Source organism: Anoplolepis gracilipes, chromosome 6, assembly GCF_047496725.1.
Source record: "Anoplolepis gracilipes chromosome 6, ASM4749672v1, whole genome shotgun sequence".
NCBI classification, from domain to species: Eukaryota; Metazoa; Arthropoda; class Insecta; order Hymenoptera; family Formicidae; genus Anoplolepis; species Anoplolepis gracilipes.
Window position 1 is genome coordinate 144896 of NC_132975.1, and position 14952 is coordinate 159847.

Here is a 14952-nt window from a genome sequence, read left to right on the forward strand (position 1 = left end):
CCGGGACAACCAGAGGGTGGCGAGGGAGATGTTCCTCCACTCTCCGACACCGGCTGTGGTGTCGGATACCATAGCAAACTGCGTGACCATTTTCAAGAGTCTGCAGGTCTCCAAGAACATCAAGGGCCCACTAGAAGGGGAGATGAAGAAGGCTGTGGCGTCCATCATGGCTGCCACAGCAGTCCTTCACGACAGAACTGTATCGTCCTCGCCGAGCAACGCTTAAGCGGAGGAACTTCGGCACCAATTGGAGCTCCTCAAAGCCGAGAAAGAAAAGGAGACGAGCGAGCTCAAAAAGCAGATGGCGGAACTCGCCGATCAGGTAAAAGTGCTGACGAACCAGCTCAGTACTCGCCTGATCGAAGAGGGAAGCATCACAAAAAGTGAAAAGGAGAAGGGGGGCAGAAACCTGAGAGGACGGAACCGCATTGAATCTGACAGGGATTCAGATTCCGACAGCGGGGAGTGGCATTCTCTCAGGCTAAGGACGCCCCAAAATGTCTCCCCAAAGAAGACCGCCTTGAGGAGGGGCGGACTATCTCCGGCATGCGTGTCCCCGGGCCTGGCTGGTGACCCCTGCATGAAGGTAGAACCGCAGGCCACGAGCGTAACGGAGGCACAGGGGCCTCTCTTGAGTGGATCCCCTTGACCCCTCCCGCCGGTAACTCGCCCTACAGTCCAGGGCGACTTTGCAATCCTGTACGAAGCCCTCAATCAGCACCTACAAATAGGCGTTGACTTGAGGGAGAGGATGCTGCGATTCTTCGAAGCAACGAACGGACAGGGGGAGGCGGTCCAATCTGCTCCCCTGAACGCACATACTTAGCCGCCAATGGGGAAGGAGGCCGAGGCTGAGATCCCCTCGCCAACTCAGCCCAAGACGCAGGGAATGGTTCCTAAAAGCAGCCAAAAGGAAAAAGCGGCCAAGAAGGGAAAGAAAAAAGGAGAAAGCCAGGTTTGTGCTCACACCAAGATCTCTCCCCTCCTTCCCTGCCGGTACCCGCTGCCGATGAGAGAATACCTGGAAAGAAATCTCGCCAGGATGCAGAACCCTCTGGGGCTCCACCCTCTGGCGGAGGACCATTAGGTCCGGGGCCCTTCGACTAGAAGTTGACAGACCCCGGGACATATGACCCCTCTCCGACCACGGAAACTCCGTGGAGCGTGGTGGTCGGACGTAAGGGAAAGAAGAAAGTAGGACAGACTCCCCTCCCCTCCAGAACTGTACCCGTTGCTGCGGCCCAGTCACCGCCCAGTGAACAGGATAAGCAGAAGCGGGGGCAGGTAACGGGGGGAGAGAAACCCGGTAAAAGAAAAGTTCCCAAAACCTCGGCGGTCATGATAAATTGCCCAGAAGGGAAATAAGGCGAGAACATGGCCGCCATCAAAAAGGAGGTAAAACTTGACCAACTGGGAATCAAGGAAGGAAGCCTCAAGATAAGGAAAGGTCTCACCGGTGCCTTAATCCTTGAGATTTCAGGTGAGGACAAGGCACGCAAGGCGAGACAACTCGCCGAACGTGTTAGAGAGGTGACTGGGGACAACGAAGGGGTGCGAGTCACGTGCCCCCAAAAAATGGCCGACCTCCGCATTTGGGGGCTGGAAGACTCCATTACCCGGGCGGAGATTGTTGCCGCAATCTCCGGGGAGGGTAAGTGCGGGTTCTCGGACGTCAAAGTGGGAGCGTTCGTGAAGGCCCCCCGCACCGGCCTCAATACGGTGTTGGTGCAGTGTCCAATAGACGCGGCCAACAAATTGACACAGATGGGAAAGGTACCGATATCGTGGTACAAATTACCCATCAAGCTGTTGCCGCGGCACCCCCTTCGATGCTTTAAGTGCATGGAGCAGGGGCATGTGCAGCAACAGTGCGGCAGCGACCAATCCTGTGCCAACATGTGTTTCCGCTGCGGCAAGGAGGGCCACAAGGCCAATTCCTGCTCCGAGCAGAAAGTGCACTGCGCACTCTGTGCTGACTTCGGGGCACCCGCGGGGCACAGGATGGGGGGCATGAATTGTCGCCCCCCGAAAAAACTCAACAGGAAGAAGGCCAAATCGATTCCTCCCTTCAAAAAACCCACCCCGTCGGTAGGAGGGGAGAAAGGGGGAATCGAAAACAAGAGCCCAATTCCGTCCCTGATGGAGGTCGTTGTGGGAGAAATTTCACAAGCGAACCAAACGGCTTCAGACGAGTCTGCGCCCGCGCCGATGGACACATCGGAGTGTCGCAAGCGGCGCGCGGACTCGGTCAAAGAAAGAAACGAGGAGGGTGCGGAGGGTAAAAAGCTCTGCTCCGACTCCCCCAAGCCCCAAAGGAAGCCACGCTTAGACCCTAAGCGTGGTAACGTGCAAGGAGACACCCTTACCCCGAGAGAAATTGAGCCCGTGGGTAATGCGCCATCGAACGCGGATGGAGCCCCCCTTCCACGGCCACGTGGTGCGGGGTCTGAATCGACGGAGGCCCTCTCTACCGACATCAATGAGGGCCTGTAAATTCATACAGGCAAACATTAACCACGCTCGGCGGGCGCAGGACTTACTCCTGCAGACTATCGCCGAGCGTGGTATAGGACTGGCGATCGTGTCGGAGCCGTACCGACCCCCATCAAACCATCCTAATTGGAGGGTGGACGGCTCTGGCACGGTCCCAATCATACGAGGATCGAACAGCCACAACCCCCCCTGTTCCTTACTCAAGTCAGGAAGGGGGTATGTGGCGGTGAAATGGGGATCCATCGCGGTGGTGGCGTGTTACGCACCGCCTAGTTGGGGCCTTTCCCAATTTGAGCTGTATCTGGGGGAGTTGGAGCACTGCATACGCAGCATACTCCCCCAGGAGGTGGTGGTGGCCGGTGACTTTAACACCAGAGCGCAAGCCTAGGGAGACCGGCTCACCACCCCCAAGGGAGAGGTCCTACTGGACTGGATGGGGGCTCTCGGGCTATGCCTACTAAACACCGGCAACGAGCCCACATGCGACCGGCTGCTGCGGGGGGCGTCCATAGTGGATCTCACTAAGATAACCCCCTCCGCGGCACGCCTAAATTGGTCATGGGGGGTGATCGACCAAAAGATTCTATCGGACCACCGATATATAGAGTTTGGTTGCACCATCGTCCAGCCCGGGAGCCCGACCGGCGGTGCGCCACCGCCGCGATGGAACCTGAAAAAATTAGACCCGGATAGGTTGACGGCGGCCGTCCAGGCCATCCTCTGGCAATACCATCCGTCAGAGGAGGGAGTGGGGAGCCTGGTGGAGGATGTCGCGCGCCTGGTAGACTCGATCACCCAGGCGTGCGATTTCTCCATGCCTAAGAGCAGGCCCCATTCGCGCCGGGCTGCGTACTGGTGGACGGAGGAGATCGCGTCTCTCCGCCGCTCCTCCGTCGCGGCCAGGAGACTCCTCAAGCGCGCCCAGCGCCGTGGTGACGAGGCCTGGAAAGCCGAGGCACTCAGCAACTACCGGTCCGCTCGAGTGGCGCTGAGTGTCGCCATTCGCTCCTCCAGGACGAGATCGTGGGACGAACTGATCGCGTCCCTTGACGCCGACCCGTGGGGGCGCCCATACAAAATAGTGACGAATAAACTGGGCGCCCCCCGTGACGGAAACCCTCCCCTCGGGATCCCTAGACCGAATAGTCGGGACTCTGTTCCCGACCAAACCCGATCCTCGAGGTCTCGATTGGGGCAGCGCAAACACCGGCGCTGCCGAGGCCTGGTCCAGGGATCTCGAAATCACCGAGGAGGAGTTGAGGGATGCCGTTCGGGGGGTCAAGAACAACAAGGCCCCTGGCCCGGACGGTATCCCAGAGCGCGTTTAAAAGCTCGTCCTGGAGGAGCCAAACCTATCCGGGTGGCTGCGAGGCATCTTTAATAGATGCCTCGCGGAGGAGGAATTCCCCTTAACGTGGGGAAGGGCCAAGCTGGTTCTTCTCCACAAGGGCGGTAAGAAGGAGGTTGACCCGTCATCGTACCGGCCGATTTGCCTGCTGGACGAGGTCGGCAAAATATACGAGAGGATTCTCGTTCGCCGACTCGTCCAGCATCTGGAGCGCGATGAGGTCCCTTCCCTTCACGAGGAACAATACGGCTTCCGTGAGGGCAGGTCCACGGTGGACGCCGTACTGCGCGTCAGGGCCCTCACGGAGTCAGCGGTGGAACGCGGGAGGGTGGCGTTGGCCGTCGCTTTGGACGTGTCCAACGCCTTCAACACCCTCCCGTGGAAGACAATCGGGGACGCGCTTAACACCCACCGCGTCCCCGACTACCTCGTGAAAGGAATTCGAGCCTACTTCGGTCACCGTAGGCTCGAATACAGGAACCAAGAAAGCCAGGGTCACACCCGTCGCGTGTACTGCGAGGTCCCACAGGGCTCGGTGTTGGGCCCGCTGCTGTGGAACCTCAAATACCTCGGGGTCCTCCATACCGCCCTCCCCCTCGACTGCCGGGTCATCGGGTATGCCGACGATACCCTGCTGGTAGCCGAGGGGGACAACTGGGGGGAAGCCCTAAACAGGGCTAACGAAGGGGTGGCAGGCCTCGTGAGGGCCATAAGCCGGACTGGCCTGAGGGTGGCTTCCAGCAAGACCGAGGCGGTCTACTTCTACAACCGCCGGGCCGCTGGGGAGCATCCCCCCACCTCCCGACTAGATGTGGACGGTACTGTTGTCCCAGTGGGGTCCCAGATTAAATACCTGGGGCTCCACATCGACGGCCGATGGAGCTTCGCGGGTCACTTTGACCGCCTGGTCCCAAGAGCGGAGAAGGCGGCGGCAGCGATTAGCCGTTTGCTGCCGAATCTTGGTGGGCCGGACGGTCGGGTGCGCCGCGTCTACGCGCACACCGTCTTTAGCATACTAATGTATGCAGCACCGGTGTGGGCGGGCGAGGCGATGGCCACCAGACGTATACAGGACACGATGCGTCGCGTCCAGCGCAGGTTGGCCATTCGTCTCGTCCGAGGCTATAGGACGGTGTGGCACACGGCGGCCACCATCCTGGCCGGACTACCTCCCCTGCATATGGTCGCGGATTCATACAGACGTTTGTATGACCGGAAATCCGCGGCACGCAGGGGAGGAGTAGCCAAGATCCCGGCCAGGATACTGGGCACCTGGAAGCTCCAGGAGAAAAAGTCCCTCGAGCAGCGATGGATCGCGTCGCTGCACGAGCGTCCCCCAACATCCGGAGAGAAAACTATGTCGGCCGTCCTGCACTGTCTGGCAGAATGGCTGGACAGGGCGTGGGGCAACAGCACCTTTAGGATGACACAGGTGCTCTCCGGACATGGGTGTTTCGGAGAGTACTTGTACCGCATCGGACGGGAGGCAAGCGAGGCCTGCCACCATTGCGGCCACGAGAAGGACACCGCGCAACACATCCTCCAAGCATGCCCAGCCTGGAGGGACGAGCGCGACGTTCTAACCCGGACTATCGGGGACGATTTGGCGCTGCCGAGCGTCGTTGTCAAGATGCTCGGCAGCGAAGACAACTGGAGAGCCGTGGCCGCCTTTTGCGAGGCGGTCATGGCTCAGAAGGAAAGCGCCGAAAGGGAGGGTAGACCAGGACGGGCGAGGGGAAGGGCTCCTGGCAGGAGACCCCAACCTCCCCCACCACCTGGGCCCCTCTTGCGTCCGGTGACGGTCCGGCTGGTGCGACTTCCGCCGCACCCGCCGCTGTCATCGTCGCCATTGGCGACGGCGCACCCACCGACACTTACGGGAGCGCCGCCGAGATGACAGTGAGTAGGGGGAGGGAGCAGACTGGTTCTGCTCGCCCTTCCCCTTTTTACCTCCCCCTTTTTTTGCCCTCCCTTTTAACTCCCAGATGAAATGAGGGTCGAGATCCCCAAAGTCTCGACTCCTTCCCCCCACCATCGGGGAGATGAGAAGACACGACGGGAGGAGATAGTGGCCCTCCCGTCGCAGCGTCAAAGTTTGATTTGGAGAGGAGGGGAGTATAAGATATATTCTTTTCTCCCCTCCCTCCCAGGAAGAACTCCAATTAAGGAGTGCGGCGAGGGGAGGCTCCTGAAGTATTGCATCGCTAGTTCCAGGAGTCTCCCCTATAATCGCCAAAGAAGCCACTCGTGAGGTTTTTAGTGGGTATGCCCTTAAATAGGGAGAGTCCCACATACCCCCCGGATACCCACATTCGGGGGGGATGCGTAATGCATTTTCCTCACGTAAAAAAAAAAAAAAAAAAAAAAAGGTTCCTCCCCGATCTTCCCCGATGATGCGCCACTGTGACATGGTAGGGAGGCTTTGTCCTGAAGCCCCGGGAAACCGGAGTGGAGGGATAGCTAAGAGCGCATCTTTAGCCGGATTTCCTCTTGGACTTCGGCTCGGGCAGGATGCATAGCACCGGCATGCATACCTGGGTGTTGGACGTTTACAAATCGGTCCCTGCTACAGACGCGACGGTCGCGGCGGAAATGATGGTGAACGCCACATAGTACGCCGAGGGCGAAAGCCCTTAAGCCGGAGCGTGGCTGGGCGGGGGTTGAGGAGTAACGAAGGCACTACGCGAGGACCTTAGCGCGCCCGCCTGAAGAGCGTCCTCCCTTCCGGAGGAGTCCTCTTCAGAAGAGCCGATCGGATGGAGAGGCAACCGATGCTGATCGGGCTCCCCGGGTGCCGATCCTGAAGTGAGGCTTACGCGTCGCAAATCCCAACAAGACGGGAAGCGAGCGGTCGGGGCGCGGCTTCTTGGGGGGAGGCGGACCTACGGGTGCCGACGAGCCTCCCGGGACGGTCGCGCTTCCGGGCCATCTCGGTGTCGGGGGATCCGCCTGCTCCTCGGGGACTGCGGGTTTGGCCGGAATCGCTTTGGTCGTTGTAGGGTAGTCGCAACCCTACGATGCAGGGTTCGGGTTGGACCCGACCTGTTGGCTTGACAGCAGGGCGAGGCATCAGGGGGCCGCTCACCCCTGATTCGGGTTTTGATGGTGGGTGTTGGAGGAATTTTCGGCTGGATTCGAGTCCCAAAGTCACCAAACACCGCAACAGGGGTCCTCTTTCCTCTGTATAGGAATCTCAAAAGACGGATCGGTTAACAGGACGCCCGATGTAAGTTGAAGGACCGCAGTCCCGATGCTATACACGGTACGCACAAGGGTCCGCCTTCCCCCTCGTATAAAAACGCGGAGGCGAGGACACGGTTTAGGAAGCCCGATGTGGGTTGAAGGACATTACCGTCCCGATGCTACACACGGCTCGAACAGGGGTGCGCCTACCCCCTGTACAAAACACGGAGGCGCCCGGTGCAGGGTGTCTATCAGCATGCGATGGCACTCTGCCTCTAGATATAAGGTAGTTCTTCACCTTACAATGTGGGTGCGGGCAGAACCTTAGCAGTTTGTTTCACGTGGAAACAATCCTTGAATTAGCGATGTAATACTTCAGGAGCTTCCCCTCGCCACACTCTTTAACAGGAGTTCTTCCTGGGAGGGAGGGGAGAAAGGAACATATCCTATACTCCCCTCCTCTCCAAATCGAACTTTTACTCTGCGGCGGGAGGGCCACTACCTCTTCCCGTCGTGTCTTTTCTTCCTCCCGATGGGGGGTGGTGGGGGAGAGTCAAGATTTAGAATCTCGACCCTCCTCTCATCTGGGGGAGGGTTAAATAGAGAGGGCAAAAAAGAGGGAAAAGTAAGGGGGGGAAGGTCGAGCAGAACCAGTCTGCTCCCTCTCCCCACTTACTGTCATCTTGGCGGCGCTCCCATGGGTGTCGATGGGTGCGCCGTCGCCGGTGGCGACGATGACGGCGGCGGGTGCGGCGGAAGTCGCACCAGCCGGACCGTCACCGGACGCAAGAGGGGCCCGGGTGGTGGGAGAGGTTGGGGTCTCCTGTCAGGAGCCCTTCTCTTCACCCGTCCCGGTCTACGCTCCCTCTCGGCGCTTTCTTTCTGGGCCATGACCGCCTCGCAAAAGGCGGCCACGCCTCTCCAGTTGTCCTCGCTGCCGAGCATCTTGACGACGACGCTCGGCAGCGCCAAGTCGTTCCCAATAGTCCGGGTTAGAACATCACGCTTGTCTCTCCAGGCTGGGCATGCCTGAAGGGTGTGTTGCGCGGTGTCCTTCTCGTGACCGCAGTGGTGGCAGGCCTCGCTTGCCTCCCGTCCGATGCGGTACAGGTACTCTCCGAAACACCCATGTCCGGAGAGCACCTGTGTCATCCTAAACGTACTGTTGCCCCACGCTTTGTCCAGCCACTCCTCCAGACAGGGCAGGACGGCCGATATAGTCCTCTCCCCGGATGTTGGGGGGCGCTCGTGCAGCGACGCGATCCATCGCTGCTCGAGGGACTTTTCTCCTGGAGCTTCCACGTGCCCAGTATCCTGGCCTGGATCTTGGCGACTCCCCTGCGTGCCGCGGATTTCCGGTCATACAGACGTCTGTATGAATCCGCGACCATATGCAGGGGGGGAGTCCGGCCAGGATGGTGGCCGCCGCGTGCGACACCGTCCTGTAGCCTCGAACGAGACGAATGGCCAACCTGCGCTGGACGCGACGCATCGCGTCCTGTATGCGTCTGGTGGCCATCGCCTCGCCCGCCCACACCGGTGCTGCATACATTAGTATGCTAAGGACGGTGTGCGCGTAGACGCGGCGCACCCGACCGTCCGGCCCACCAAGATTCGGCAGCAAGCGGCTAATCGCTGCCACCGCCTTCTCCGCTCTTGGGACCAGGCGGTCAAAGTGACCCGCGAAGCTCCATCGGCCGTCGATGTGGAGCTCCAGGTATTTAATCTGGGACCCCACTGAAACAACAGTACCGTCCATATTTAATCGGGAGGTGGGGGGAGGCTCCCCAGCGGCCCGGCGGTCGTAGAAATAAACCGCCTCGGTCTTGCTGGGGGCCACCCTCAGGCCAGTCCGGCTAATGGCCCTCACAAGGCCTGCCACCCCTTCGTTAGCCCTTTTTAGGGCTTCCCCCCAGTTGTCCCCCTCGGCTACCAGCAGGGTATCGTCGGCATACCCGATGACCCGGCAGTTGAGGGGGAGGGCGGTATGGAGGACCCCGTCGTACCCGAGGTTCCACAACAACGGGCCCAACACGGAGCCCTGTGGGACCCCGCAGTACACACGACGGGTGTGACCCCGGCCTTCTTGGTTTCTGTATTCGAGCCTACGGTGACCGAAGTAGGCTCGAATTCCCTTCACGAGGTAGTCGGGGACGAGGTGGGTGTTGAGCGCGTCCCCGATTGCCTTCCACGGGAGGGTGTTAAAGACGTTGGACACGTCCAAAGCGACGGCCAACGTCACCCTCCCGCGTTCCACAGCTGACTCCGTGAGGGCCCTGACGCGCAGTACGGCGTCTATCGTGGACCTGCCCTCACGGAAGCCGTATTGTTCCTCGTAAAGGGAAGGGACCTCATCGCGCGCCAGATGCTGGACGAGTCGGCGAACGAGAATCCTCTCGTATATTTTACCGACCTCGTCCAGCAGGCAAATCGGCCGGTACGATGACGGGTCACCCTCCTTCTTACCGCCCTTGTAGAGAAGAACCAACTTGGCTCTTCCCCACATTGGGGGGAATTCCTTCTCCGCGAGGCATCTATTAAAGATGCCTCTAAGCCACCCGGATAGGTTTGGCTCCTCCAGGACGAGCTTCCAAACGCGCCCTGGGATGCCGTCCGGGCCAGGGGCCTTGTTGTTCTTGACCCCCCGGACGGCATCCCTCAACTCCTCCTCGGTGATTTCGAGATCCCTGGACCAGGCCTCGGCAGCGCCGGTGTTCGCGCTGCCTCAGTTGAGACCTCGAGGATCGGTTTTCGGCGAAAACAAAGTCCCGACTATTCGGTCCAGGGATCCCGAGGGGAGGGTTTCCGTCACGGGGGGCGCCCAATGACGAAGTTTATTCGTCACTATCTTATACGGGCGCCCCCACGGGTCGGCGTCCAGGGACGCGATCAATTTGTCCCACGATCTCGCCCTGGAGGAGCGAATGGCGACACTCAGCGCCACTCGAGCGGACCGGTAATCGCTGAGTGCCTCGGCTTTCCAGGCCTCGTCGCCACGGCGCTGGGCGCGTTTGAGGAGTCTCCTGGCCGCGACGGAGGAGCGGCGAAGACACGCGATTTCCTTCGTCCACCAGTACGCAGCCCGGCGCGAGTGGGGCCTGCTCTTAGGCATGGAGAAGTCGCACGCCTGTGTGATTGAGTCTACCAGGCGCGCGACATTTTCCACCAGGCTCCCCACTGCCTTCTCTGACGGATGGTGTTGCCAAAGGATGGCCTGGACGGCCGCCGTCAACCTATCCGGGTCTAACTTTTTCAGATTCCATCGCGGCGGTGGCGCACCGCCGGTCGGGCTCCCGGGCTGGAGGGTGGTGCAACCGAACTCGATATATCGGTGGTCCGATAGAGTCTCTTGGTCGACCAATTTATGCGTGCCGCGGAGGGGGTTATCATAGTAAGATCCACTATGGACGCCCCTTGCAGCAGCCGGTCGCACGTAGGCTCGTTGCCGGTGTTTAGTAGGCATAGCTCGAGAGCCCCCATCCAATCCAGTAGGATCTCTCCCTTGGGTGTGTCACGTCCAGCGCCTCCGCTTGACACCAGTCGCCGTCCGTTGACTCCATACGTCACCTGTTAAGTAGACATAGTAAGCGTTAAGCACCTATAAAATTCTTTTATTTTTTATATATATATATATATATATATATATATATATATATATATATATATAGTTATTATCAAAAATAGATTAAGCCGATAAATAACTTTTATTATGTTTCCGGCTAGAACATCCTTTTTTTTTTCTTTTTCTTTTTCTTCTCTTTTCTTGTTTTATCCCCATCACTGGTTCTCCCCTATCACCTACCTAAAAACGAAGGAAAATAATTAATTAGTTGTCCAATGAAAATTCTTACCTATTTTCCGGCCACCCGGTATATCACCTTCTGGTCCGCCTCCTCAGCACCTGAAAAAGGGAAGAGAAACGACCCACCAAGTCGGTCAAACATCTTAATTTTATTATAATTACCCATTTAGTTTTGTCACTCTAGTTGCAGTACCTGAAAAATAAAAAGGAAACATAATATTAAGTACGCGTCAATAGAATAACGTAAATTAAGTAATAGCGATAATATAAACCAATGTTCACTCCACCTCGTCGTCATCACTCTTACTAAACACAAACATACACGTACACATCACCATAGACACACGCATCGAGAATTAACCACCACCCGGTATAACAAAAATATAAAGTAAATCTATATAACAAGCTAAAATCACGCAAGGAAAGAGATCATAACTGCGAATAAGCGGAAATACAACTCCCGATACATGTTCACCTTAATAAATTGACACCCGGTATATAAACTAACATTGTCACATTATCCAAACATTAGTATAAAATAGTGTTTAACAACCGACCGATTCATTTGGTTAAATTCCATAAGCTTCATATAATAAACTCCGATCGGTACTTTCGGGACACCCTGTATATGAACTTTCATTAATTATTAAAACTGAGCAAGCCAAGTAACTCGTATGTGCAATTGCAACTTCCTATGCACAGTCTAAATCACTTTTCTCAATATATCAAAAGTTGTCGCAACATCAAAAAGCACCCAATTTTTAACGGTTTAAACATCACATAAAAAACCCGCTCAGTGACCTTAATTAATTATTTCCTGGCGCCTTGACTCATAAGGAACCAAAAAAGGTAGCAACTTATAGAGCTACAGCCCCGCCATAAAAAGTTAAGCGCACATTGTTATAGACCCATTTTACTTCAGGAACACCTCATATTTTCAACTTTAATAAGTCATTTATTTTAATCCGCACCTCCAATATATAATTATGCCTTCATTATTAAATGCAGTTTTATATCCCAAAGCCGAATTAATACCACAATAACGTACATGTCTAATGATTCTGTCACCCAAATATAATAACTTGTCAATTTTACTCATATTCCATCGCAGCGCAGTGATTTCAGTAAATTCAAATTTTAACAATAATAAAAGATTCGATCAAACCCATCATCTGCATAATAATTCCTTACCATGAATCCAATTTGGTTTGCCAATAAAAATCCGGTCAGCTATCATTTATAATTATTTCATATATCAACCATGGAGATAACTTGGTGCATGCACATATACATATATATATATATATATATATATATATGCGACTCGCTGCAGAAATCATAATCCACAGATGTTTTAAAGGCAAATTATAATGACCTGACAAGAACTCCTCGAGGCTCAGACAATATTTAAGTGATCAATTAAAACCAATAATAATTAAAATGAACTACTCATGATAAATATATATATATACATATTATAGTGAAAACAATATAAATATCCCATAAAGAGTTTAAAACGAATAAAAGCTCTGGAAGATAACTAAAGTTAAATAGTCACACTCAAATATATACAATTACTTAATTAACTCTTACTTATACAAGGTGTCTGAAATAACTTGAACGTGATAATATTCTCAAAAACTTCTTTATCATTTTATTGAGGACGAATGATAATTACAATATACATATGCATAATAAACAAAATGACCATACCTATATATACGGTGGTACGATAATACACACATCATACACTACATAAACCAAGTATAAACGCATAATGAACACCCAGAAATAATTACATAGATACACGCTCCTTAACAAACACACCATAAAATTATATAACAATAGTCACCTAATATACCCGGTGATACAAAAGTACGCGCGTTATAAACTTATCATCTACACAATGTTTAATCAGTATCTGACTATTATAGACATATTATCCACCCAGTAACACGCAAATACACACACTCTATAAATAATTTATATACATAGTGACACATTAGTACGCACAAACGAAGCACTCTCAATAAACCTATTATAAACTTATTACAGGCATATTCATATATTAACATACACATAATCAATGTATCATATACATGGTAACGCAATAGTTTCGGATCTTATAGCTAATTCATACATATTCCATGCGTATCATTTAAATTACACACTCAACCTCTCACAATATAAACTTGTTTTAAATTTATGCATTTATACACACTTACACACTTCTCATCCATTCATTGTAAATATAACACGGCATATTACATGTGCATTTATACCATTATTACTTATATATATATATATAAACTTTTACTACTAGTTATAATAATATACATACATATAGTTATATAATAGCGAGTTTAACGTCTGTAGACTAATTTAGACCTTGTAATCCACGAATAACCTTATGCGACATCATAGATAATTGTTAATTAATAAGTTAATTAGCAAAATGCTCTCATATCTCTACAATTATCTAAGTACAACGGTATAATACAATGCGACGATAAGTAATTAATCAGATAAGTTATCGTAACGCTAGTAATAATTGCGATATATCTAGAAATAACAATATAGATATTATATTATAATGCTAGTCCCGAAGCTTCTAGAACATTCAGGAACCGGATCACGTGAAAATTTCGGACAAACACCGTGACCGCTTACTATTGCTCGGCGCGTGATACCCGTGACAAACAAGCATGACCAGGATCGGACCACGTTGCGCGCGCTACAATTCAGAAGGTGGGAGCCCTCAGCGACCACGGGTATATAAACGGGAGCACCGTGTGCTCAAGATACAGAGTATTCAGTTCTCGCCCAGACAGTTCAGATCATTAGAGTATTCAGTTCTTGCCCAGACAGTTCAGATCATATTGAGTATTCGGCTTTCGCCCCGACAGTAAAATCTGTTGTACGGTTCGTTCCGACCATTCAGTTTTCGCATAATCACTATTCGATCAGCAGTCAATACTCGATTCATACAGTACCCAGTAAATTCATTGTACGTACAGACAGTCATTCATACGATTTAATAATCGGTTATCCTTATAACATTCGATCATACATACGCTCTCGCAAATTTTCGCACAGTGTAATTAATATTATATCTTCGAATCAGTGTTTTCTAGTTCATTACTCGGTATTATTCACACAAAATCATTAACTCAAAGAGACTTCGAGACTAGCATATCGCGAATACTATTAATTAGCCTTCAGTTTCTTACGTTTACTGTCGTATAAATTTATTCTTGATTAATTGTATCCACTGTCACTATTATACTTCCTTTCTCTTTTTCGATTTCCACGGCGCTCACAATACATATCGAATTCTATCTATCACTTTTAAAAACATTTTATCTTAATTTTCATTCGCAGTGAATTACTTCTATCAACAATATAAGCGTATTATCTTTTCCTCTCCAGGCAATTATTAATGCCGCCTATCTATAATATCGTTTACGCGTCCGAAACCAGTCTGCGCGAGAAATCATAGTCAAAGGAAAGTTCTATTAACTAATGTTGTAATACTAATATTGTAGATCCACATTCTCGTGTACACCCGCGTGACAGTGTGTTCCCCAGTGGTTCCTGTAACACATAACAATTTAGTGAAGTGAGTACGTAGTCGTAATTATTAAGATATATTCGTGTAATCATTAATCATATTGTCTACGTGTAATTACTCGAAATATACATACTTGTGTCAGTTCGCGGCCCCTGTCCATTCCGGGCGTCGGTCATCTTTTCGGTGTCAATTCTTCTCGCCGTTAACCTCTCGCGTCTATACCTGTAAATATAAAGACAAGCTTTCTATTCTAATTTTAATATTGAAATTATCGGGCAAATTAGTGCTACTTATCTGACGAGGTCATCCTTCCTTCGAGCCTACGTCGGGCTCTCTCTTTCATCCTGCGGCGACGCGCGCCTCCTCCAGGGCGTTCTTGTATTCCTTATAGCTTCTTCCTTTATCTTTTTTTTCTTTTCTTTTTCCTTATCCGCTCACCAGTGGCAAGGTCCGCGACGTCCGCCTTGACATACCCAGAGCCTCAGATATCTGTAACTTATAATCGAAGAGATTAATATTTTATTCAGACGTCTTCATAGGGAGTGTCATTAGACA